The sequence below is a fragment of the Coffea arabica genome, chromosome 6c, assembly GCF_036785885.1.
Source record: "Coffea arabica cultivar ET-39 chromosome 6c, Coffea Arabica ET-39 HiFi, whole genome shotgun sequence".
NCBI classification, from domain to species: Eukaryota; Viridiplantae; Streptophyta; class Magnoliopsida; order Gentianales; family Rubiaceae; genus Coffea; species Coffea arabica.
The window spans coordinates 58535425-58563034 of record NC_092320.1 but is presented as its reverse complement, the minus strand read 5'-3'; the positions used below and the strand labels follow the sequence as shown (position 1 = coordinate 58563034).

At 39.0% G+C, this 27610-nt stretch overlaps 1 pseudogene; it reads right to left on the bottom strand.

The window, feature by feature from the left end:
• The window catches only part of LOC113693353 (uncharacterized), a 112384-nt pseudogene that overhangs the window by 77631 nt on the left and 7143 nt on the right, over positions 1–27610 (bottom strand).

The window sequence follows — 27610 nt, the reverse complement described above, 5'->3', positions numbered from 1 at the left end:
CCGAGCCAATAATAAATAGAGCCGGCGATAATGGATCCCCTTGGCGTAACCCTCTAGAAGACTTGAAGAAGCCATATGGTGTCCCATTTATAAGTACAGAAAATCAGACGTTGGAAATTAGTCTCCACACCATGTCAATGAATCCCTCGCCAAATCCAAATCGGCGCAAGACTGCGATAAGGAAGCGCCAAGGGACCCTATCATACGCCTTAGCCATATCCAGCTTAAGGGCCAGATTCCCCTCTGCACCTCCTACCCATATCAGCCATCAACTCCTGTGCCACCAAATAATTATCCGATACGGACCTTCCTTTGACAAAGCCACTTTGCTGGGGAGAAATAATCCGAGGTAGTATGTCTGCCAGCCGCCCCACCAGAATACGCGATATAACTTTATTCAAGAAATTGCAGACACTAATAGGACGGAACTGAGAGAAGTCCTTCGGGTTCTAGACCTTGGGAAGAAGCACAATGGACGTCGCCATAAAAACGTGGGAGCTCTGCACCACAGAAAAACTCAACACCACCCTATATACATCTTGAGCCACCACCTCCCAGGCAGTCGTAAAGAATTTCCCCGAAAACCCGTCTGGACCTGCGGCACTGTCACCATCCATCTTGAAAATCACCTTCCTGACCTCTTCCAAGGAGGGGGCCACCTCCAAACCCACATTATCAATATCAGCACTCAGATTAGGGATGACATGAAGAAGCTGGAACTCAGATACCGGATCGGCTGAAAATAGACGACTAAAGTGGTTGACAGCTTCCTGTCCTATCCCGTCAGTGTCCATCACCCACTCCCTCCTGGCGTCTTGTATCCTATGAATTGTCGCCCGGAACCGGCGTTGCTTGACTACCGAATGAAAATACCTGGAGTTACGATCCCCATGTTGCAACCACTTAATCCTAGCCTTCTGGCTCCAGAACTACTCTTCAACCGCAAGTATCCTATGCAGAGAGGCCTGGACCCGTTGAAGCTCCAATTGGGCCTCAATAGATAGGTCAAACTGTACCCTAAGCTCAGCCACCGCTACCACCACCTCTCCCTGTTTAACATTCTCAAAGATATCGCCAAATACCTGCTTGTTCCATGTGTGAAGAGCACGAGAAACATTCTTTAATTTCCTCCAGACCACACAAAAAGGGGAACCGGACACCTCAATTTGCCACGCAGTTCTTACCACATCCAGAAATCCCTCCTTAGAAAGCCACACGTTCAAAAATCGAAAAGAACGACAACGGGGGATGGGTTTAGGAATGAAAGATAGCAACAGCGGGGCATGATCAGATGGAGCCCGCACCAAGTGGGAAATAGAGATAGACAAGGAGAAGTTTACACACTCCTCATTGATTAAAAGTCTATCCAGACGTTTCCAAATGCGGGCACGCCCGAACCTATTATTACACCAAGTGAAACTAGGCCCAGAGAAACCAGCATCAAACAACCCACCGTCACTCATGAACCGAGACAGTTCAACTCCCTCCCCGGGCCTGAAGTGCCTCCCCCCTTTCTTTTCACTAGCCGAGAGAATAAGATTGAAATCCCCAACAACGTACCAAGGCCCTTGCCCTGGCCTATCCCGCAATAGACCCTCCCAGAGACGCTGCCAGACATCAGACATTTCGCATGAACAAAGGCTACTAGAATAGGAGTAGGGAACTGAGGGTGTGCCCAACGAATAGAAAGGTGCTGATCCGACTCCCCAACCCGTTGGCCAACAAAAGGAACCCTAAAGAAAACCCAAATATCCCCTGACGAGTTACACACCACAAAGTCAAAATTTAAGCGTAGGTGAATAGATTCGACTGCTTCCCTTGATAATTTGGGTTCACAGATCGCCACTACTGAAAGCTTGTGTATGTGAATCCGTTTTTTGAGTCGTCTAAGATTAGGAGGCTTAGATATCCCCCGAATATTCCAAAAACATACACTAATCATGAGATAAGACATGAAAAGAATTTTGGGATTTTTTGGCTACCGACCTCAGTTCTCTATCCGATGGGATCATGGCCCTGATTCCTCGCCCCTTCACCTTTTGAAACCTAGGATCAAGGGTGGAGACTTGGTCAAGGTGCAAGTCCTCAGTCATCTATAGCGACTCCACCCCCTACTGCACTGTCCACCTAACCCCCGCGGCGAGAGACAGCTTGCACTAGTGATAGTGCTAGTAGAGACACCTGTAGGCACCTCCATGTCCTCCTCCTCTCCAAGGGCAGCTGAACCGTCACTCAAGATTGCCCTAGTAGCACCCGCGTTCTCCTCTTCACAAACTACCCACGTAGCAAGGTCTATGATAATGGTATCAGCCGTTGCAACAATTGCATCCTCCACCAGGTCGGCAGCCGCACCTATGTCGTCCAGCCCCTATCGAACCTCCTCGCCCTCGCACCCATCATCCAGTGCTGCCCCACCAGCGACTTCCATCACAGGCTGCCCAACAAGGTCCTCATTTCCCGCAGGAATATTTCCTAATGCAGCCCCTGCTGGTGCAGGAGTAATCCCTAGATCAGCACCCTGATCGAGCACCACCTGCAACACACCATCACGTGAAGGCAGCCCCTTCCCCTCATCCGGTTTCTTCTCCTCACAAACTGGGCGCAGCTCTGGGTTTTTGACATGGCACTCAGACTGGCTGTGGCCTTGACGAAAGCAGTGACAACAATATTTCGGCACGGTTTCGGGATTAAGCGGCTGCCAAAACCCATGGCCCTCTCCAAGTTGAATCCAAATACGGGAAGGAAGCTCCTTCAGTAAATCAATTTCAACACATACGCGAGCTACACTCAGTCTAGATAGAGCGGCGGTTGCGGCATCGATGAACAGAGGATGCCCCAGGCAAGAAACAATCTGAAATAAGCATTGCTTATCAAATAAATATACCGGCAGTTTAGGGAGGTAAACCATACAGGGGCAAGCGAGGATTCCTTGTCTACATGAAAGGAAGTCGTCCATTTAAATACACGCATTGCACTGCCTTGGATATACCAGATATTTCGCGTCCAAATACGCATGAAATCAGCCTCATTATGGAGCCTAATCAGAACATGTCGGCCATCCAGCAGGCCAATGGAGTAAGATCCCTTTAAGTCCAGTGACAGGAAGAATTTTCTGATGTCTGCCATGGCAGGTCTGGTGCGAGAGAATTTGCCCACGAGAGCAAATTGGAACGGTTGGGCTATAGCTTCAATAGCGTCACGGGCGAAAGAAATTGTTGGTTCCGCACGATGGGTTGATAGTGTCGCTTCAACATGCATTCGATGCTGGGAAGAAGAAGAAAACAGGTCGGAGAAGGACTTCGCCCGGAAGCCAGGGGAGCCGGACAGCTGCCCACCCCCTCCAGGAGGCTGGGCACCCACTGCTGCCATTGGAGGTTCGCCGGAAACAGCCAAGGTCACTATGGTCATGTCGGCGGCTAGGTTAAAGAGAAGGTGCTTTCCGTTATTTCTATTTTGAAACCTCCATTCTTTATTGTAAGTAATGTTTGGAATGTGATTACGTTCTATTTTAACTTGTTATAAATGACTCAATAACTCAATGAATTTAAACATCAGCTTTTAGATTTTAGATTTTAGATTTTAGTTTACATATTTCAATTTTATCAAACGCATGCTTAATTTGTTGGATTGCCAAACTTGTATAACAGTATTCATTCACAATTATTATATGTATACTCTCTTTCTCTCTCTCACTTGACTTACAAACGTACGCATTCTCTCCTTTATGGACACGTATGCGTACACACACACACACACAAAATCTCTCTCTCTCCCCTCTCTCTCAACAATCTGTTTTCTTCAATTACACTAGTTCTAAATACAATCTCTCTACTTGCTATGAATCTTCTATCCCACTCCCTATCTCATTTTTTATTATATTGTTATTTTTTCTTCATACATATTATATTTTAATTCAAAAAATCAAAATACACACAAAATGAGATTTTTAATGAATTTTCTGCTATGTTTTTTAATTTCTACTATATATTATTTTTTTGAAACTGTTGCATTTATTTTTTTACTCAATTAATAGTTATTGAATTTTAAGGAAATAAAAAGAATTAAAATATGATATTTATCAAGGAGAAATAACAATCTGATAAAAAGTAGGACTGAGAGTTACATAGAAAGTGAGGCAGAAGGTCTTGCGCTCTCTATTGCACTAACAAAAATGCCTTTCATTTCTTTTAGACATGCATTCATTTTGAAACACAAACACAAGTACATCCTGTCTCTCTCTCTGATATAGGCAACCCTAGGAGAAGACCCTCCTAGAACCTCCCAACCTTGTAATTATCAGAGTTGGATCTTTTCTCCCAACAGAAATTGAACTCGATTGTTCTCATGAACTCAAGACCTCTGACACACAAAGGTAATCAGCAACCTTAAGCAAATAAGGATGGATGAAGCGACACCACGATTAGGGAACAAGCTAATCGATAAAGTCTGATTTGAATCCTAAGCCATAAACTCAAGAATTCAAGAGTAAGTTCGATTAGGAACTTGAAGGAAAATTCCTAACGATTTCTGGTTGTAATATTCTGTCCTTCACTCATACAATAGGTGCCTTTTATAGGCTAAAATTAGGGCAAATCAGGCCCAAATAAACCTAGAATAGGAATTCGGTTCGCATAAAGAGTCAGCTCTTTAAGGCTTCCCGATAAGGCCCAATAAGTAATAAAATATTCAACGACTAATAACTACTAAACTAGGCAGTCTTAAGATAACTACCAACTAAGCTAACAAGTATGAGATCTTTCTTTTACTTCAAACGTACAAGTGAACAAGGTAATTTCATGGTCCATCAAATCTTCAAACTTAGCTTGCTCCTTGCTTGTATGGTGAATGATCAAGGCTTGTAAAGCTTCCTTCACCTTCTTGGATCTTAATCTTGTCATCGGACCACCAATGTTAATCAAAGGATCCTTGACCCAAGATTGAAGTTGCTGCACACCCGTATTCGCATCATTCCCTCTTTCCTCGAAAAGATTCGTCCTCGAATCTTCAAAGTCTCCTCTTGAAAGTGATTTGTCCACAAATCGATGGTGCGCTTAAAGGACAGCAATGTTGGAAATAGATGAATGACTACGAGCCATGTTGCATGTCGTTTGGTCAGCTTCGGAAAGCTCTCAAACAAGGACATGCGCCAAGGTAGGAAAGAGCTTGTGTAAGGCGTGTGAAAATCCCAAGTGGCAATCCAAAACTCTCTAATTAGCCTTTGGTCATGATTCTTCACATTGACACCTTGATTGTGCAAAGGTGTAAAATCCAGCACTAGTTGGCATTGATTTGAATCATCTTGCATGGATAAATTGGGAGCAACTTGTTGCATGGATGAGCCACTAAACAACTCGTGGATGACAGCTTTGGGATCGTGCATGACACACAATTTTTCATCAGCTATAGTTGGAATAAGCACGAAATCAGGTTGCAAGTCTTTAATCAAAACTGGAAAATTTTGGACAGCTTTACAACCTACAAAAACAAAATAACCTTCAACTTGAAACAAATTAGAAATTGGGTAAAGAAGTAATGGTATATCATCAACTAAATGGTAAGAAGGTATAGAACAAGTTTTAAGTGTGAATACTCCCTTTGCCACTTCATTATTCCTTCCACCAATTGATTCAACTTGAGAAGGCATTGCTAGCCTTTTACATTTTCCTTCAAAATTTGCATCAGAAATACAAGTGTTAGGATGGAAATTATACTCAAAAGAAGGTAAAGATGATGAATGAACCATAGGTAGTAAATGAGAGTCAAAGTTTGGAATTCTCCCTTCATGGTTGGTTTGAATTGATTCCCCTTTGGTATGGACAGATTTGAATTGAAATTGTTCCATGAGGTGATCCCAAATAGATTTAATTCTTGAAAGACAAACTCCATGGAAACTAGTGAATTGTACAAGTGACTTTGGAATGGAGCATGGCATGACTAACTTCACTTGACTTTGCTTAATCTGCACAAATGAAGAAACACTAAATAAAGCAAAGGTAAGTTCGTTAGAAAAACAATAAGCCCTCACATTTTTGCTCAAAATCAACTCACTTTCTCTTTTTTCTTCATTTTTACCACTCATCTCATCAGATTTTTCCATCTCTTTATCTAGCTTAATGCTCTCGATTGTTTTCTCATTGTCAACCTCCTCAACAAATGGTTCAATAGGATGAGATACTCCTTGGTTGGGAATAGGGTCAGCTACCTCCTTCTTAGAAAACTCACTTTGATAGCATCCATGTGACTCCATTTGTTTTTGGTGTAGAAGACGTTGATATGTCTCCCAAAATGACTCCTCATGAGGTGATTCAACTCTAGGTTTAGGCCTAGAAAATGTTGAATGAATCTTCTTATCATCTCTTGTATAAACCGGGTTTAAAGAGGTAGATTGCATGGAACCCCTCCTCTTGAGAGATTCGTTCTCTCGTTGGAGCCGATCGTACAAGTCTGTAGTATAATGGGAGGGTACAAATCGTTTCCTCATTACTTGCTTCATTTCAGTCCAAGTGTCAATCGAATGTTCCCTATTTCTCCTTCTTGTGGCACATACTTGCTCCCACCAAATAGATGCATAATCTTGAAATTCAATAGCTGCAAGTTTCACCTTTTTCTCTTCAGAGTAATTGTGGACTTCAAACACTTGTTCAACTCGCCTAACCCAATCCAAGTAAGCTTCAGGATCATTTTTCCCATGAAAGATAGGCATCTTAGTCTTGATGGAACCAAGATTGTCATCGGTTCTCCTAGGTCGGTCTCGACCTTCCCTCGCTTCCCTGTGGCTTTTCCTTGATCGGAATGAGGTGTTAGAATGATACCCCTCATCATCTGCATCATGCTCAACACTCTGATCACTTGAAGCCCTATTGGGAATATCTCCAGTACCTCGCATCTCAATGGCATCCAACCTGTCGGATAGTTGTGTCGTCACAAATTCTTGTCTCTCCACTTGTTTTTGAAGAGTTTGGAGCACCAGTTTGAGTGACACGTCGGTTTCAGACGGTTCAGGCATGTTCCCCTCTTGAGACATATTGTCAAACCTGCAAAACAAGTGTATCCTAGTCTACCTTGCAAAGCACTCGTGTATCTCTCAAGGAAACACACTCACTCTCAATTTTCCTTCTCAAAGTTCTTCAAACAACTCAAACTCTCAAAAATTCCAGAATTAATTACCCTATAAGCAAGTAATAAGACACAAAGCAGAATTTTGTAAATCATAGAAACACTACCCGAAGCTAGAACCTTTTTTTTTTTTTTAGCGGCTGTTTTTGCTGAGTTTCTGGCCAGTATTTGGATGGTAAATGGTGTTTGTGGCGGTTTAGGTTTGGTTTTGGAAACTGATTTGGGGGTGTTTGGGGTTGGTTAGGTCGTTTGGGGTTGTTGGAATTCAATTAAGGTTGGAGACTCAAGAATTGGAAACCAAACAAGATTTGGAGACTCAAGTTTTTTTTTTTTTTTGGGAAACCAATCAAGATTTGGAGACTAATCAAGAATTGGAGACCAATCAAGAATTGGAAACTCAAGATTTTGGGAAACTTGATTTCCTTTGTGTGAGAGCCAATTCCTTCTCTTCTTCCTTTTTTTTTTTTCTCTTTCGTTTTTTTTTCTTCTTCTTCTTTTTTTTTTCCGGCTCTTCAACGAATACAAATTCAGATCACACCAACAAGTTCAAGAAAACGGATGAAAGGTTATGCAAATTTCAAGAAGGCCCTGGTTCTTGATTTATTGTTCAAGAATTTTCAAAACATGACTTGGTGGTCCAAGAACTTCACGAATTTGTTCAAGAAACTCAAGAACTTCCCCAAATTACGTTGTGGTGTTTAGGGTTTGCAAGAACAACAACCAATACTCAAGAAATAGGCAAAACAGAATTTCAGCAATACTCAAAAGAAAAATTCCAGCAATACTCTAGCAACTTGGACACTAAAAAACAATATAAGGAACGTGACTCTCTTTTTTTTTTCTTTAAACCCTAACAACCCGAACAAAAGTATAACAGACTCAAGAACAAAAATTGGACAGAAAACACAAAAAGACAATACCCAAACAATTTTTTTTTTCTCGGATGAACAGTAACGTGAACAGTACGCTACAGAAACGATGAATAGTATTTCGGAACAGTAACGATGAACAATAATCGCTAGAGTTTTTTTTTTTTTTTTGGAAAAAAGACAAACTAGCAAGATATGAACAACTTCAATTAAAAGAGAATTAACCTGATGCTCTGATACCAACTGATATAGGCAACCCTAGGGGAAGACCCTCCTAGAACCTCCCAACCTTGTAATTATCAGAGTTGGATCTTTTCTCCCAACAGAAATTGAACTCGATTGTTCTCATGAACTCAAAACCTCTGACACACAAAGGTAATCAGCAACCTTAAGCAAATAAGGATGGATGAAGCGACACCACGATTAGGGAACAAGCTAATCGATAAAGTCTGATTTGAATCCTAAACCATAAACTCAAGAATTCAAGAGTAAGTTCGATTAAGAACTTGAAGGAAAATTTCTCACGATTTCTGGTTGTAATATTCCGTCCTTCACTCATACAATAGGTGCCTTTTATAGGCTAAAATTAGGGCAAATCAGGCCCAAATAAACCTGGAATAGGAATTCGGTTCGCATAAAGAGTCAGCTCTTTAAGGCTTCCCGATAAGACCCAATAAGTAATAAAATATTCAACGACTAATAAATACTAAACTAGGCAGTCTTAAGACAACTACCAACTAAGCTAACAAGTATGAGATCTTTCTTTCACTTCAAACGTACAAGTGAACAAGGTAACTTCATGGTCCATCAAATCTTCAAACTTAGCTTGCTCCTTGCTTGTATGGTGAATGATCAAGGCTTGTAAAGTTTCCTTCACCTTCTTGGATCTTAATCTTGTCATCGGACCACCAATGTTAATCAAAGGATCCTTGACCCAAGATTGAAGTTGCTGCACACCCGTATTCGCATCATTCCCTCTTTCCTCGAAAAGATTCGTCCTCGAATCTTCAAAGTCTCCTCTTGAAAGTGATTTGTCCACAAATCGATGGTGCGCTTAAAGGACAGCAATGTTGGAAATAGATGAATGACTACGAGCCATGTTGCATGTCGTTTGGTCAGCTTCGGAAAGCTCTCAAACAAGGACATGCGCCAAGGTAGGAAAGAGCTTGTGTAAGGCGTGTGAAAATCCCAAGTGGCAATCCAAAACTCTCTAATTAGCCTTTGGTCATGAATCTTCACATTGACACCTTGATTGTGCAAAGGTGTAAAATCCAGCACTAGTTGGCATTGATTTGAATCATCTTGCATGGATAAATTGGGAGCAACTTGTTGCATGGATGAACCACTAAACAACTCGTGGATGACAGCTTTGGGATCGTGCATGACACACAATTTCTCATCAGCTATAGTTGGAATAAGCACGAAATCAGGTTGCAAGTCTTTAATCAAAACTGGAAAATTTTGGACAGCTTTACAACCTACAAAAACAAAATAACCTTCAACTTGAAACAAATTAGAAATTGGGTAAAGAAGTAATGGTATATCATCAACTAAATGGTAAGAAGGTATAGAACAAGTTTTAAGTGTGAATACTCCCTTTGCCACTTCATTATTCCTTCCACCAATTGATTCAACTTGAGAAGGCATTGCTAGCCTTTTACATTTTCCTTCAAAATCTGCATCAGAAATACAAGTGTTAGGATGGAAATTATACTCAAAAGAAGGTAAAGATGATGAATGAACCATAGGTAGTAAATGAGAGTCAAAGTTTGGAATTCTCCCTTCATGGTTGGTTTGAATTGATTCCCCTTTGGTATGGACAGATTTGAATTGAAATTGTTCCATGAGGTGATCCCAAATAGATTTAATTCTTGAAAGACAAACTCCATGGAAACTAGTGAATTGTACAAGTGACTTTGGAATGGAGCATGGCATGACTAACTTCACTTGACTTTGCTTAATCTGCACAAATGAAGAAACACTAAATAAAGCAAAGGTAAGTTCGTTAGAAAAACAATAAGCCCTCACATTTTTGCTCAAAATCAACTCACTTTCTCTTTTTTCTTCATTTTTACCACTCATCTCATCAGATTTTTCCATCTCTTTATCTAGCTTAATGCTCTCGATTGTTTTCTCATTGTCAACCTCCTCAACAAATGGTTCAATAGGATGAGATACTCCTTGGTTGGGAATAGGGTCAGCTACCTCCTTCTTAGAAAACTCACTTTGATAGCATCCATGTGACTCCATTTGTTTTTGGTGTAGAAGACGTTGATATGTCTCCCAAAATGACTCCTCATGAGGTGATTCAACTCTAGGTTTAGGCCTAGAAAATGTTGAATGAATCTTCTTATCATCTCTTGTATAAACCGGGTTTAAAGAGGTAGATTGCATGGAACCCCTCCTCTTGAGAGATTCGTTCTCTCGTTGGAGCCGATCGTACAAGTCTGTAGTATAATGGGAGGGTACAAATCGTTTCCTCATTACTTGCTTCATTTCAGTCCAAGTGTCAATCGAATGTTCCCTATTTCTCCTTCTTGTGGCACATACTTGCTCCCACCAAATAGATGCATAATCTTGAAATTCAATAGCTGCAAGTTTCACCTTTTTCTCTTCAGAGTAATTGTGGACTTCAAACACTTGTTCAACTCGCCTAACCCAATCCAAGTAAGCTTCAGGATCATTTTTCCCATGAAAGATAGGCATCTTAGTCTTGATGGAACCAAGATTGTCATCGGTTCTCCTAGGTCGGTCTCGACCTTCCCTCGCTTCCCTGTGGCTTTTCCTTGATCGGAATGAGGTGTTAGAATGATACCCCTCATCATCTGCATCATGCTCAACACTCTGATCACTTGAAGCCCTATTGGGAATATCTCCAGTACCTCGCATCTCAATGGCATCCAACCTGTCGGATAGTTGTGTCGTCACAAATTCTTGTCTCTCCACTTGTTTTTGAAGAGTTTGGAGCACCAGTTTGAGTGACACGTCGGTTTCAGACGGTTCAGGCATGTTCCCCTCTTGAGACATATTGTCAAACCTGCAAAACAAGTGTATCCTAGTCTACCTTGCAAAGCACTCGTGTATCTCTCAAGGAAACACACTCACTCTCAATTTTCCTTCTCAAAGTTCTTCAAACAACTCAAACTCTCAAAAATTCCAGAATTAATTACCCTATAAGCAAGTAATAAGACACAAAGCAGAATTTTGTAAATCATAGAAACACTACCCGAAGCTAGAACCTTTTTTTTTTTTTAGCGGCTGTTTTTGCTGAGTTTCTGGCCAGTATTTGGATGGTAAATGGTGTTTGTGGCGGTGTAGGTTTGGTTTTGGAAACTGATTTGGGGGTGTTTGGGGTTGGTTAGGTCGTTTGGGGTTGTTGGAATTCAATTAAGGTTGGAGACTCAAGAATTGGAAACCAAACAAGATTTGGAGACTCAAGTTTTTTTTTTTTTTTGGGAAACCAATCAAGATTTGGAGACTAATCAAGAATTGGAGACCAATCAAGAATTGGAAACTCAAGATTTTGGGAAACTTGATTTCCTTTGTGTGAGAGCCAATTCCTTCTCTTCTTCCTTTTTTTTTTTTCTCTTTCGTTTTTTTTTCTTCTTCTTCTTCTTTTTTTTCCGGCTCTTCAACGAATACAAATTCAGATCACACCAACAAGTTCAAGAAAACGGATGAAAGGTTATGCAAATTTCAAGAAGGCCCTGGTTCTTGATTTATTGTTCAAGAATTTTCAAAACATGACTTGGTGGTCCAAGAACTTCACGAATTTGTTCAAGAAACTCAAGAACTTCCCCAAATTACGTTGTGGTGTTTAGGGTTTGCAAGAACAACAACCAATACTCAAGAAATAGGCAAAACAGAATTTCAGCAATACTCAAAAGAAAAATTCCAGCAATACTCTAGCAACTTGGACACTAAAAAACAATATAAGGAACGTGACTCTCTTTTTTTTTTTTCTTTAAATCCTATCAACCCGAACAAAAGTATAACAGACTCAAGAACAAAAATTGGACAGAAAACACAAAAAGATAATACCCAAACAATTTTTTTTTCTCGGATGAACAGTAACGTGAACAGTACGCTATAGAAACGATGAATAGTATTTCGGAACAGTATCGATGAACAATAATCGCTACAGTTTTTTTTTTTTTTTTTTTTTTGGAAAAAAGACAAACTAGCAAGATATGAACAACTTCAATTAAAAGAGAATTAACCTGATGCTTTGATACCAACTGATATAGGCAACCCTAGGGGAAGACCCTCCTAGAACCTCCCAACCTTGTAATTATCAGAGTTGGATCTTTTCTCCCAACAGAAATTGAACTCGATTGTTCTCATGAACTCAAAACCTCTGACACACGAAGGTAATCAGCAACCTTAAGCAAATAAGGATGGATGAAGCGACACCACGATTAGGGAACAAGCTAATCGATAAAGTCTGATTTGAATCCTAAACCATAAACTCAAGAATTCAAGAGTAAGTTCGATTAAGAACTTGAAGAAAAATTCCTCACGATTTCTGGTTGTAATATTCTGTCCTTCACTCATACAATAGGTGCCTTTTATAGGCTAAAATTAGGGCAAATCAGGCCCAAATAAACCTGGAATAGGAATTCGGTTCGCATAAAGAGTCAGCTCTTTAAGGCTTCCCGATAAGGCCCAATAAGTAATAAAATATTCAACGACTAATAACTACTAAACTAGGCAGTTTTAAGACAACTACCAACTAAGCTAACAAGTATGAGATCTTTCTTTCACTTCAAACGTACAAGTGAACAAGGTAACTTCATGGTCCATCAAATCTTCAAACTTAGCTTGCTCCTTACTTGTATGGTGAATGATCAAGGCTTGTAAAGCTTCCTTCACCTTCGTGAATCTTAATCTTGTCATCGGACCACCAATGTTAATCAAAGGATCCTTGACCCAAGATTGAAGTTGCTGCACACCCGTATTCGCATCATTCCCTCTTTCCTCGAAAAGATTCGTCCTCGAATCTTCAAAGTCTCCTCTTGAAAGTGATTTGTCCACAAATCGATGGTGCGCTTAAAGGACAGCAATGTTGGAAATAGATGAATGACTACGAGCCATGTTGCATGTCGTTTGGTCAGCTTCGGAAAGCTCTCAAACAAGGACATGCGCCAAGGTAGGAAAGAGCTTGTGTAAGGCGTGTGAAAATCCCAAGTGGCAATCCAAAACTCTCTAATTAGCCTTTGGTCATAATTCTTCACATTGACACCTTGATTGTGCAAAGGTGTAAAATCCAGCACTAGTTGGCATTGATTTGAATCATCTTGCATGGATAAATTGGGAGCAACTTGTTGCATGGATGAGCCACTAAACAACTCGTGGATGACAGCTTTGGGATCGTGCATGCCACACAATTTCTCATCAGCTATAGTTGGAATAAGCACGAAATCAGGTTGCAAGTCTTTAATCAAAACTGGAAAATTTTGGACAGCTTTACAACCTACAAAAACAAAATAACCTTCAACTTGAAACAAATTAGAAATTGGGTAAAGAAGTAATGGTATATCATCAACTAAATGGTAAGAAGGTATAGAACAAGTTTTAAGTGTGAATACTCCCTTTGCCACTTCATTATTCCTTCCACCAATTGATTCAACTTGAGAAGGCATTACTAGCCTTTTACATTTTCCTTCAAAATCTGCATCAGAAATACAAGTGTTAGGATGGAAATTATACTCAAAAGAAGGTAAAGATGATGAATGAACCATAGGTAGTAAATGAGAGTCAAAGTTTGGAATTCTCCCTTCATGGTTGGTTTGAATTGATTCCCCTTTGGTATGGACAGATTTGAATTGAAATTGTTCCATGAGGTGATCCCAAATAGATTTAATTCCTAAAAGACAAACTCCATGGAAACTAGTGAATTGTACAAGTGACTTTGGAATGGAGCATGGCATGACTAACTTCACTTGACTTTGCTTAATCTGCACAAATGAAGAAACACTAAATAAAGCAAAGGTAAGTTCGTTAGAAAAACAATAAGCTCTCACATTTTTGCTCAAAATCAACTCACTTTCTCTTTTTTCTTCCTTTTTCCCACTCATCTCATCAGATTTTTCCATCTCTTTATCTTGGTTAATGCTCTCGATTGTTTTCTCATTATCAACCTCCTCAACAAATGGTTCAATAGGATGAGATACTCCTTGGTTGGGAATAGGGTCAGCTACCTCCTTCTTAGAAAACTCACTTTGATAGCATCCATGTGACTCCATTTGTTTTCGGTGTAGAAGACGTTGATATGTCTCCCAAAATGACTTCTCATGAGGTGATTCAACTCTAGGTTTAGGCCTAGAAAATGTTGAATGAATCTTCTTATCATCTCTTGTATAAACCGGCTTTAAAGAGGTAGATTGCAAGGAACCCCTCCTCTTGAGAGATTCGTTCTCTCGTTGGAGCCGATCGTACAAGTCCGTAGTATAATGGGAGGGTACAAATCGTTTCCTCATTGCTTGCTTCATTTCAGTCCAAGTGTCAATCGAATGTTCCCTATTTCTCCTTTTTGTGGCACATACTTGCTCCCACCAAATCGATGCATAATTTTGAAATTCAATAGCTGCAAGTTTCACCTTTTTCTCTTCAGAGTAATTGTGGACTTCAAACACTTGCTCAACTCGCCTAACCCAATCCAAGTAAGCTTCAGGATCATTTTTTCCATGAAAGATAGGCATCTTAGTCTTGATGGAACCAAGATTGTCATCGGTTCTCCTAGGTCGGTCTCGACCTTCCCTCGCTTCCCTGTGGCTTTTCCTTGATCGGAATGAGGTGTTAGAATGATACCCCTCATCATCTGCATCATGCTCAACACTCTGATCACTTGAAGCCCTATTGGGAATATCTCCAGTACCTCGCATCTCAATGGCATCCAACCTGTCGGATAGTTGTGTCGTCACAAATTCTTGTCTCTCCACTTGTTTTTGAAGAGTTTGGAGCACCAGTTTGAGTGACACGTCGGTTTCAGACGGCTCAGGCATGTTTCCCTCTTGAGACATATTGTCAAACTTGCAAAACAAGTGTATCCTAGTCTACCTTGCAAAGCACTCGTGTATCTCTCAAGGAAACACACTCACTCTCAATTTTCCTTCTCAAAGTTCTTAAAACAACTCAAACTCTCAAAAATTCCAGAATTAATTACCCTATAAGCAAGTAATAAGACACAAAGCAGAATTTTGTAAATCCTAGAAACACTACCCGAAGCTAGAACCTCTTTTTTTTTTTTTTGAGCGGCTGTTTTTGCTGAGTTTCTGGCCAGTATTTGGATGGTAAATGGTGTTTGTGGCGATTTAGGTTTGGTTTTGGAAACTGATTTGGGGGTGTTTGGGGTTGGTTAGGTCGTTTGGGGTTGTTGAAATTCAATTAAGGTTGGAGACTCAAGAATTGGAAACCAAACAAGATTTGGAGACTCAAGGTTTTTTTTTTTTTGGGAAACCAATCAAGATTTGGAGACTAATCAAGAATTGGAGACCAATCAAGAATTGGAAACTCAAGATTTTGGGAAACTTGATTTCCTTTGTGTGAGAGCCAATTCCTTCTCTTCTTTCTTTTTTTTTTTTCCCTTTCGTTTTTTTTTTTCTTCTTCTTTTTTTTTTTTCGGCTCTTCAAGGAATACAAATTCAGATCACACCAACAAGTTCAAGAAAACGGACTCTAGCAATACTCTAGCAAATTGGACACTAAAAAACAATATAAGGTACGTGACTCTTTTTTTTTTTCTTTAAACCCTAACAAGCCGAACAAAAGTATAACAGACTCAAGAACAAAAATTGGACAGAAAACACAAAAAGACAATACCCAAACAGTTTTTTTTTTCTCGGATGAACAGTAACGTGAACAGTACGCTACAGAAACGATGAATAGTATTTCGGAACAGTAACGATGAACAATAATCGCTACAGTTTTTTTTTTGACAAACTAGCAAGATATGAACAACTTCAATTAAAAGAGAATTAACCTGATGCTCTGATACCAACTGATATAGGCAACCCTAGGGGAAGACCCTCCTAGAACCTCCCAACCTTGTAATTATCAGAGTTGGATCTTTTCTCCCAACAGAAATTGAACTCGATTGTTCTCATGAACTCAAGACCTCTGACACACAAAGGTAATCAGCAACCTTAAGCAAATAAGGATGGATGAAGCGACACCACGATTAGGGAACAAGCTAATCGATAAAGTCTGATTTGAATCCTAAGCCATAAACTCAAGAATTCAAGAGTAAGTTCGATTAAGAACTTGAAGGAAAATTCCTCACGATTTCTGGTTGTAATATTCTGTCCTTCACTCATACAATAGGTGCCTTTTATAGGCTAAAATTAAGGCAAATCAGGCCCAAATAAACCTGGAATAGGAATTCGGTTCGCATAAAGAGTCCGCTCTTTAAAACTTCCCGATAAGGCCCAATAAGTAATAAAATATTCAACGACTAATAACTACTAAACTAGGCAGTCTTAAGACAACTACCAACTAAGCTAACAAGTATGAGATCTTTCTTTCACTTCAAACGTACAAGTGAACAAGGTAACTTCATGGCCCATCAAATCTTCAAACTTTGCTTGCTCCTTGCTTGTATGGTGAATGATCAAGGCTTGTAAAGCTTCCTTCACCTTCTTGGATCTTAATCTTGTCATCGGACCACCAATGTTAACCAAAGGATCCTTGACCCAAGATTGAAGTTGCTGCACACCCGTATCCGCATCACTCTCTCTCTCTCACACACACGCACAAACACAATTCCCATGCTAGTATTCGATATTAAAAAGTAGCATTTAAAAACCTAATTTAATACAAAGGTAAAGTATAAAACGTAAAATTTCGATTCAGTTCTCAAATTCAGAAAATTATCAAACACATTCCACTTTATGACTTTTTCAAATTTGGGCTTCTATACTTAAATTTCAGTCTTTAAATTTCAAAAATCATATATTAATCTTACCAAATGCAACCTAAGTCTAAAAGGTCTATAGAAGGACACATGAAGCATAAATGTACTAATCTTGGACCAAATGCAACCTAAGTCTAAAAGGTCCATAGAAGGACACATGAAGCGTAATGTACTAACCTTGGTCAATAAATAACGAGAATCGTTATAGAGTTGAAACCTTACACATCTAAACCAAGTTGTTAAATATACTTACAGAAAACTGGTTTGCCAAAACTAGTTTTTCTTCACAGATCCTGGGAAATAGTTGCCAACGTAGAAATTCACCTGTATAAGTTCTTCAGATGCTTCCAGCACTGCAAATTGTTTTCTTTTAACATATTATTCCATTTATATTCCAGAAATGGGGATAACCAATTTGCTCAAACATCTTTTACTAAGCATGACATGGAAACACGTATAGGCATCCCCTAAAATAGTCTGGAGTAACACAAGGTTGCATGATTTTATCTTCTTAATAATAATTTGAATATGAATTTAAGAAGAACATGGCTAATTAAAAGAATTGTGGTTACAGAAAATCAACCAAGACTACCAATTTCCCTTGTCGTTTCCCACTCCATCTTTCCCAAAAATGAAAAAATATCTGACCAAAAATATCAAAACATGTTGGAAATAGCAGATAGAGGCCATCAACTTGAGATGAAGAGAAGAATCTTTTAAAATTCCATATAGTGTCCAGGGAGAATAAATGCGATAAGTAATTATAATCTAAACTTGATGGCTTTTCATGGTGCCTATCACAAGTAAGAGAAGTGCAAAGAAGTTGTTAATGGTTGACAGTGATGACATACCCTATTCCACCTAAAGGAACACCATGGCATGACGAGAGAGACCGATTTGTTAATGCATTGATAAATTTTCCCTGCATAATTTTATTGGTGGCTATGATAGTTAATGGTCAATTTAGTCCATCATGTTGAGCTTAAATCATCTGTAGGAGCATTTTTACCTGTCCTGAGGCTTTTTCTTGTCGTAGGAGTCCCTACAGCCGAATCCACATTGGAGCCTACAAGACAACCAACAGGTGTAGAGAGAGAGTGTCTTTAGCGAATAGAGAGAGAATGTAGAGAGAGAGTGTAGAGAGAGACACTAAAAAGAATGTAATCCAATATGGAAGAACTGAACAACCCAGATCAAAGAGAAGATCGTGATGTAGAGATTATAGATGGTAGCGCCCGACATGAACTAAAGAAGTTTAAACGCAGATCTTCATGGGAAGTTGTCCCCAACTCGAGCCCTAGATCCAAGGAGGGATGGAAGCCATCATTCCCCACGCCTACTCCTCCAGCACCGCCTTGGTCTGGGAGGTCTTTCTGAGAAGCATTGAAGGAGAAACCAAGCAAGAAGATTTCTATGATGGCTCTGAGGAGGAAATGGAAATAGCTGAAGAAAGCCTAGAGGAAGAAAAAGACTTGGGGAAAGAGGCAGAAATTGTAGCCTTGAAATTCCCGAGAGTGATAACTGAGGAAGGGAAAATTCCTAACATCTGGAGGCCTTGGAGGAAAAGTCTAATCGTCAAAGTGCTGGGACGAACGGTTAACTTCCAAACTCTCGAAATGAAGTTGAGGGAACTATGGAAGCTAGACCAGTATTTTGAAATAATAGATCTAAAGAATGGCTACTTTATAACTCGGTTTCTAAAGAAGGAAGATTATTAGAAAGTCTTAGAGAGAGGACCATGGATGTTCCAGGGTAATTATGTCACCATAAGCAAATGGAAGCCAGATTTTAAACCATCGCAAGAGGACATTAAGACAATGCTAGCCTGGATCAGACTGCCAGGTTTGCTGATTAAATATTATGTTGAAGACTTCCTCATGAAGGTGAGGAACGTGGTAGGAAAGGCAGTAAAAGTGGGCAGCCAAACATTGGAGGTACCCAGGGGTAAATACGCAAGGCTTTGCATTGAAGTGGACCTAAAAAAGCCATTAATACCTTTCATTTGGGTGAATAAAGACCTGCAAGCTGTGGAATATGAAGGACTAGACGCAATCTGCTTTGACTGTGGCCAATATGGTCACATTGCTGCTAACTGCCATAGAAACTCCGGCAAGGATCCAGAGGTTCAACCACCAGACAGAGGCAAGGATAGCGCCGGAGGATAAACGGTATGGGCCCTGGATGCTAGCAAAGTAGAGAAGAAACAGGCTAGGGAGTAAGGCACAAAATACCAGAACCCAGGAAGGAAGTAGGCCGGTAAAATCCAACCTTGTTAGGCCATCTGAAGAAACCCATGAGGGAAAGAAGGCCAACCTATCCAAAAGAGGAGGTAAAGCCCAGGGTGGAGTACAAGAGAAGCATGAACAAGGGGAAATTAGCATGGCACAATTTGGAAAGAAGTCGCCTTTGGAACATGGAGGCCCAAGTAGCTGGGGAAATGGTTCGAGGTCTAGGTTTATGGCCCTAAATGATATGGAAGCAGATGGGCCATCATAAGAGAAGGCAACATAAAGAAATGTCCTGAGGGATATCATTAATGCTATTCCAAGCCCACCTGATGGAATAGTGTTTAAAGGAACAAGATCAGCATTGAGCAAATTAGGAAAGGAGATCTCAAGGCCAAACAGAGAGGTAGAAGTTCTTGCCCTAAAAAAGCAAAGCTCAACAAGAGCGAAGTAGGCCAAAATGCTATTAAATTCGTCGGAAAGGAGAACCTAGCAGAAACCTGTAAAACTTTTAACCCCGTAGTCAACAAAAAAGGGGTGGAATGTAGGCAGGGAAAGGAGAGTGAAAGTTGGTACCAGAGGACGGAAACCACGGACACACTGGAGCAAGAGAAAGTAGAAAACCTGGATCCAGGTAAACATTGTGGTACAAAGGGATTTAACCTAACAAATCATGAGTTTCCGGCCCTTGTTAGGACAGACATTAGGGAACAAAACCAATCCCAAAAGGTGGTGTCTAATGCAGAAAGCAGAGCAAGCACAGAGCAGGAGAGCTCAGTTGGTGAAATGGAGGAGGGTGCTTGAACCCATACTTCGAATATTCACAAATCGAAATTTTTTTATATGGATATAAAAATCATATGTTGGAACTGCAGAGGAGCTGTGAACAAGCAATCCTGGAGGAATCTAAAGGAGATAATAAGGGATAATGATCCTATGATCTTGATCCTGGTAGAAACAAGAACTAGTAGTGATAAAGGAAGGAGAATCCTACGAAAATTTAATTTCAACAAGATGGCCTCTGTTGAAGCAGGCTTTTTCAGGAGAAATATGGATGTTCTAGAATGAACGGGAGGTGGAAGTAGAAGTGATGTCCACTAACTAGCAGATCATGAATATTGTGGTTAAAAGTAGAGAGGGGCAAGAATGGCTGATGTCGGCAATATACGCCTCACCAGAAGTAGAGTTAAGGAAGCTACTATGGAAATACCTGCAGGAACTTGGAGAGAAAGTCAGGTTCCCATGGTTACTGGTGGGGGATTTTAATGAAGTTACTGATGCAAGTGAGAAGAGAGGAGGGCAACGTTTTGTAGGGAATTACCCACAATAGTTTAATTAAATGTATTCGGAGATGCGAGTTGATTGATTTGGGATTTAGTGGTCCAGCTCTTACGTGGAACAACTGCAGAGACGGAGGTGCCAATGCTAGGAAAAGACTGGACAGAGTGTTATGCAATGGGATGTGGAACTTGGACTTCCAGAACTCATTCAGACCTGTTATTCTTGATTTTGATGAAGCACTTTGAAATATTTATATAATTCTCTTCAAATATAAGTGTTTTGTTTTTTAGAGAATCAGGTACAAAGGTGTCAAGGAAAGAAAATCAATCAAAAGAAGAAGCAAAAACAGGGCACTCATGTCGGACGTCCGAAAGGATGAAGAACATCAAGAAGGAAACTCTGTCGGACGCTCATGAGGAAGCATCGGACATCCGGGAGGATCGGACGCACGCTTCGGAGGCACATCGATCGCGTCGGATGTCCGAAAAATTTCGCAAAGTTCTGATGACTCTCTGACGACGTTCGGACGCAGAAACTGTCGGACGATAAAATCCCATCGGACGTCCGAACGACAACTTGGCTGATTTTCGGACGATGATTAAGCTGTCGGACGTCCAATAGCCCCAACGGCTAGCTGACTCTTCATCTGCTTTCTATCCGTTGGAAGCATTAATGAAACCCATTTTTGGTCCCCTTTAAATACAAACGATTCTGAACCAGGGAGCGACTTTTGCACACTTCGTTTACAAGATCTCAAGAGATATTTTAGCTAGAAAATAGTCTCCTAAGTAAGATTTGTTCTCCAAGTAGTGTGAAATTCTTGTAAGCACTTCTCTTGTGTTTGAAATTTTCAATAGTGTAGCTTTGTTAAGGGTTATCTGAGTGATAGTAAAACTTCCTAACTTGACTAAGTGAGGCTTGGAGCAAGGAGGAAGTGATCCCTCCATTGTACATTGAGTTGATTTTTTTTCATCAAAGAGAAGGTGCTCATCTTTGTGATTGGTCTTCAAATTTGAGGAAAGATTGGTAGACAATCGGTTTGATACTCTATCTTATTCCATTTGTTTCATAAAATTCTCATTGCTTATATACACTCTTATTTCTGATCAACATTGCTCTTTTCTTTAAATTTACTTGGCTGATCACTACTAGAAAAGAAGGTAAATTTTTATTAAAGAAAAAGTGCATAAACTCAATAAAGTATTTTTAATCAACCTAATTTACCCCCCTCTTAGGTTGTTTTTGGACCTTACAATTGGTATCAGAGCTTGGTCTCCTAGAGATTAAGCTTAAGCGGCTTGGAGTAAAGATGACGACCAATCATGCCATGTTTGTTGATGGGCAATCTGTCACTAGGGCTCCCATGTTTACTGGTTCCAATTATATTAGTTGGAAAGAAAGAATGATTATCTTTTTGCAATCCATTGATATTGAGCTATGGTTTATTGTGAATGAAGGACCGCATGATGCTAACGTTCTTGATGCAATACAGGTTTGTTTCGGCCAAAAACAAGAGCTGAGTTGAATGCTCAAGATAGAACCAATCTCACATTGAATGCCAAATCCATGAATGTTCTTTATAGTGCCTTAGATTCAAATGAATCAATTAGAGTAAAAGGATGTAAATCTGCCAAAGAAATGTGGGATAAGTTAAGAGAAATTCATGAGAGTGGTGACAACGTGAGAGAACAGAAAAAGTCTATCTTGATCACAAAGTATGAATCATTTAAAATAGAACCCCTTGAGAATATTGACAAAATGTATTGCAGGTTCAATGACTTGATCAAAGATCTCGAGGTGTTGGGCAAAGAGTACACCCTGGGAGAGAAAAACAGGAAAATTCTCAATGCGTTGGGCAAAGAATGGGAAAGTAAAGTGACTGCAATAGAGGAGGCTAAGGATTTGAATTCTGTGTCTATTGAATCTCTCATTAACTCACTAACCTCCTATGAGTTGAAGTTGAAAACTAAAGTGCAGGAGGAAGAGGACGCGAGAGCAAAGAGAAACATAACTCTAAAGACAGCTCAAGGTGAAGATGATCCAGCTCAGTTGGATGATGAAGACTCAGATGGTGATGACAACGATCTTGCTCTCATTACAAAAAGTTTCAAGAGAATCTTGAATAAAAGAAAGTTTAGAAGGGGAGGACCTAACAATCAATTCCAGAATCAGTCTTCAAATGCAAGGAACAAAGGAAAACAATAATTCAACAAAAAATAATTGGACAAATGCTACGGATGTGGACAGCCTAGACACCATGCAAACGAATGCTTCCTAAAGAAAAAGAAAAATGGAAAAGCTGATCGAAAGCCAAGGTTCAACAACTTCCAAATTACATGGAATGAATGTAACTCCGAAGGCGAAATTGAAGAAGAAGAAGAATCAGCTCAAATGGCCTTCATGACTATTGGAGATAATGAGGTAATTTCCATACAATCTCAATCTGAAAGTGATGATGAAAATGATGATGATCTTGAATCCTTTGTTAAAAATTGCATAATGCCTTGAAGGAATCTTATGATAAAAACAAGCAGCTAAAACAGAAAATTATTTTTCTTATTTAAGAAAATGTAAGTCTTTTTCAACAAAATAAACAACTAAAGGCTGACAATGAGTGCCTTGTAAGAGCCGAATTTGATGTTCAAAATGAACTTGATAGAAAGACAAGTGTTTGTGAAATGCTAAAGAAAAGACATGGTAATTTGAATAAAAGGATGGACAATTTGGATGAGACCTTAAAAGCTAGAAAACAAGATTATCAAAAAAAGAACATGTCTACCACCTTTCTTACTACTCATGAAAGAACATTAGCACACAACAAAAATGCACATGATTTCACAACATATAGAAGGAGTGGATTGAGATTTATCAAACCATTACATGTTAAAGACTCTTCCATTATGTGTAGTTTTTATTGTCAAAGAGGGCATTTGAAAGGAGATTGTTATGTGAAAAGAAATCTGAACAAAGGAATGAGATGCATGTGGTTAGTTAGACACAATGCTAACAATTGTGGACCCAAAAGTTAAAGGGTACCAAACACTCTCTCTTTTCAGGGAAAAGGCTCAAACAAGTCCAAATAGTTCATTGACAGTAGCTGTTCAAGGCATATGACCGGTGATCCTTCGTTGTTCATAAAACTAAAATCAAAATCAAGTGGAAAGGTGAAATTTGGTGATGACGTGAAAGCTAAGACAATTGGAATAGGTGATGTTGGTAAGGATGGTGAAACTTTTGTTCATAATGTACTCTTAGTTGATAATTTAGGTTATAACTTGCTTAGTGTTAGTCAATTATGTGATAAAGACTTGAATGTGTTGTTCAAAAAGTATGAATGCATTGTGCTTGACTCTAAATATAATGTTGTGTTCAAAAGTAAGGGGTTTAACGATATTTATATTGTTGTTCTTGATAAACTTTATTCATCTACCTTCCAATGTCTTAAAGCTTCAAATGAAGATCCTTGGTTGTGGCATAGGAGACTTTGTCATTTTAACATGGAATTATTAAAGGAAATTTTGAAAAAGGAGTTGGTTAGAGGCTTGCTAAAAATCAGTTTTGAAAAGGACAAAAAATGTGATGCATGTCAATTTGGGAAGCAAACAAAAATTTCCTTTAAACCAAAAAAGTGTGTATCAACTTCTAAACCTTTGTAATTCTTGCATCTTGATTTATTTGGTTCTACTCAAATTACTAGTTTGGGAGGTAAGAGATATTGTTTTGTGATTGTTAATGATTATTCTAGATATACTTGGGTGATATTTCTTGCTCATAAAGATGATGCCTTCAAGAACTTTACTTCATTGTTTGCTAAAGTGCAAAATCTGTTTGGTTTAAAAATGGTTAGGATTAGAAGTGATAATGGGACGGAATTCAAGTTTTGTGGTTTTCCAGAATTTTGTCATCATAATGACATAACACATGTGTTTTCTATTGCAAAGACTTCACAGCAAAATGGTGTTGTAGAAAGGAAAAATAGGACACTCCAAGAGGCTGCTAGAACTATGTTGAGTGAATGTAGTTTGCCAAAATATCTTTGGCCTGAAGCGGTAACCACCGCATGTTATGTGATGAATAGAATCCTCTTGAGACCTATTTTGAATAAAACATCTTATGAACTGATTTTTGATAAGAAACCTACGGTTGGATATTTCAAAATTTTTAGTTGTAAATGTTTTATTTTGAATTTAAAGGAACATCTTGGTAAGTTTGAAAAAAAATCTGATGAAGGAATATATTTGGGGTATTGTGAGAACAAAAGAGGATATAGAGTCTTTAATAGAAGAACTCTTGTAATAGAAGAAACTATACACATAACATTTGATGAAACTAATGATGATAATTCCAAAAGTTCGTGTGAGGATGATGATGTAGGTGTTCGTGAAGGAATGAAAAAGCTAACAATTGGAGATGAAGGAAACTCTAAACCGGAAGCAAAGGAAATGGAGGATGAAGCTCATGAAGATCAAGAAAAGGAAGATGAAGACAAGAATGATGATTCATTCAAAGACCTTCCCAAAACTTGAAAATTTAGCCAAAATCATCCAAGAGAGCTTATAATTAGTGATCCATTCGAGAAGGTAAAGACTCGTTCCTCATCTAAGAAATTGATAGACAATTTTGCTTTAGTCTCTCTTTTTGAACCTAAAAATATCAATGATGCCTTAAAGGATGAAAAATGGATTTTGGTAATGCAAGAGGAATTTAATCAATTTGAGAGAAATAAGGTTTGGACACTAGTTGATAGACCTCAAAATCAACCTATCATTGGCACGAAGTGGATTTTTAGAAATAAGTTGGATGATAAAGGTGTAGTTGTAAGAAATAAAGCTAGATTAGTTGCTAAAGGATATGCACAAGAAGAAGGAATTGATTTTGATGAAACATTTGCTCCCATAGCTAGATTAGAATCGATTAGAATGCTTCTTGCTTTTGCTTGCTTCAAAGGTTTCAAATTGTTTCAAATGAATGTTAAAAGTTCTTTCTTAAATGGTTTTATTGATCAAGAAATATATGTGGATCAACCCCCCGGTTTTGAAAATACAAAATTTTCAAGTCATGTGTTTAAACTCTCAAAAGCATTATATGGACTAAAACAAGCTCCAAGAGTTTAGTATGCAAGATTGAATGGTTTCTTGATTAAAAATGGTTTCAAAAGCGGTATTGTGGACACCACATTTTTTACTAAGCAAGTATTAAATGATCTTCTTATTGTGCAAATATATATAGATGATATTATTTTTGGTGCTACTAATGAGTATCTATACAAGGATTTTTCCACCATTATACAAAGTGAATTTGAAATGAGTATGATGGGAGAATTAAATTTCTTCCTTGGACTTCAAATATACCAAGCCCTAGAGGAAATTTTTATAAATCAAGCAAAATACACCAAGTAATTGCTGAAAAGATTTGGCATGGAGGACTCAAAGCAAGTTGAAAATCCAATGTGCACTTCTACAAAACTTGACAAAGATGAAGAAGGTAAACATGTGGATGAAAAGCATTATAGAGGTATGATTGGAAGCCTACTCTATTTAACCGCAAGTAGACCAGATATTATGTTTGCTGTTTGCTTGTGTGCTAGATTTCAATCTTGTCCAAAAGAATCACATTTGAACGCTGTTAAAAGGATTTTTAGGTATTTGAAAGATACATTAGACTATGGTCTTTGGTATGCTAGATCTTGAGAATTTGCTCTATATGGATATTCGGATGCGGATTTTGGTGGTTGTCGTGTGGACAGAAAAAGTACTAGTGGAACTTGTCACTTTCTTGGTAATTACTTAGTTTCTTGGTTTAGCAAAAAACAAAATGCAATCTCTTTGTCTACAACCGAAGCGGAATATATTGCCGGTAGTGCATGTTGTGCTCAACTTTTATGGATGAAACATACCTTGAATGATTTTGGATTATTATATGACAGCATGCCTATATTCTGTGATAATACTAGTGCTATCAATTTGACCAAAAATCTAATTCAGCATTCTAGGACAAAACATATAGATATAAAGCACCACTTTATTCGCGATCTTGTTCAAAAATGTGAAGTTTGTGTGAATTATGTTTGTTCTAAAGATCAAATTGCTGATATTTTCACAAAAGCTTTGCCATTGGATCAATTCATTCATCTAAGATCAAAATTAGGGATAATCGAAAAATTATCTTAAAACTTTTTTCTGTTGAAAGCTTTCGGACGTCCGATAATGTTCTTCAGCTATTTTCCCAGAAAGCACCTGTTCGGACGAAACTGTCGGACGCACGACTTCGTTCGGCCGTCCGACAGTGCAACGGTACACTTTTTAAAGTAACTTCCCTCCTCATTTTCTTCAGACCCTTCTTCTTCTCTTCTCTCTCGGACGAAAACTGTCTCTCCTTTTCACTCTCAATTCATGCTATTCTGAAGCACTTATTCCAAAATTGACTCAACCAAAAACTTTTCCTGATCATTGCGAGTTCATCTTCTTGATCTTTTCACCAAATCTCATCATATTTTGACAGTTCCCAAATTTCCCTCAAAACCTTATTTTCCCATAGCCATTCTGTTCAATCATCTTCAAGGCTCGTTTACCCCAAAATTCTTGTGTGATTCGCTCCCATACTACTGTGTGCATCATTAGCATCATACATCTCACGCATTTCACACAATGGTGAATCTAAGAGGAGAAAAAGTGCCTGCCGGACGCAAACACACACTCAGGAATGAGGATGTTGATTCTCTTAGGGTCAAAAGATCCTCCAAACGTGTGAAAAAGGGAGCAGTAAAGGCTCAAACTTCACAGCTTTTTGCTCAGCCTGAATCCGGACAAGGGACTACATCTCAACCGCCCTCCCAATCAACCACAGTCTCCCCATTCTTTGATGATGCTGCCAAAGAAAAACACTTCTGGATATTCCAAAAAAGTTTCATTCCTCAACGTACCATAAATCCCTCTGAATTTCGCAAGATAGGTTTAGAGTCCATTCTGTGTCTCTTTGGATTCCAGAAATGGTCACATATCATTTCAATGCCTAACGTTTATTACTCTGAAATGCTATATCAATTCATTGTCAATCTTAGGAAAGGCACTGACCACACTGAAATTTTGTCCAGGGTAAATGGGGTAGATTTAGTGTTTGATCCTGAGATTGTGAATGCTGTTTTAAATACTGTTATTGAACCAGGATGCAAAAGTAAAATTGCCAATTTCTTTTTTTATGAAGAGCAT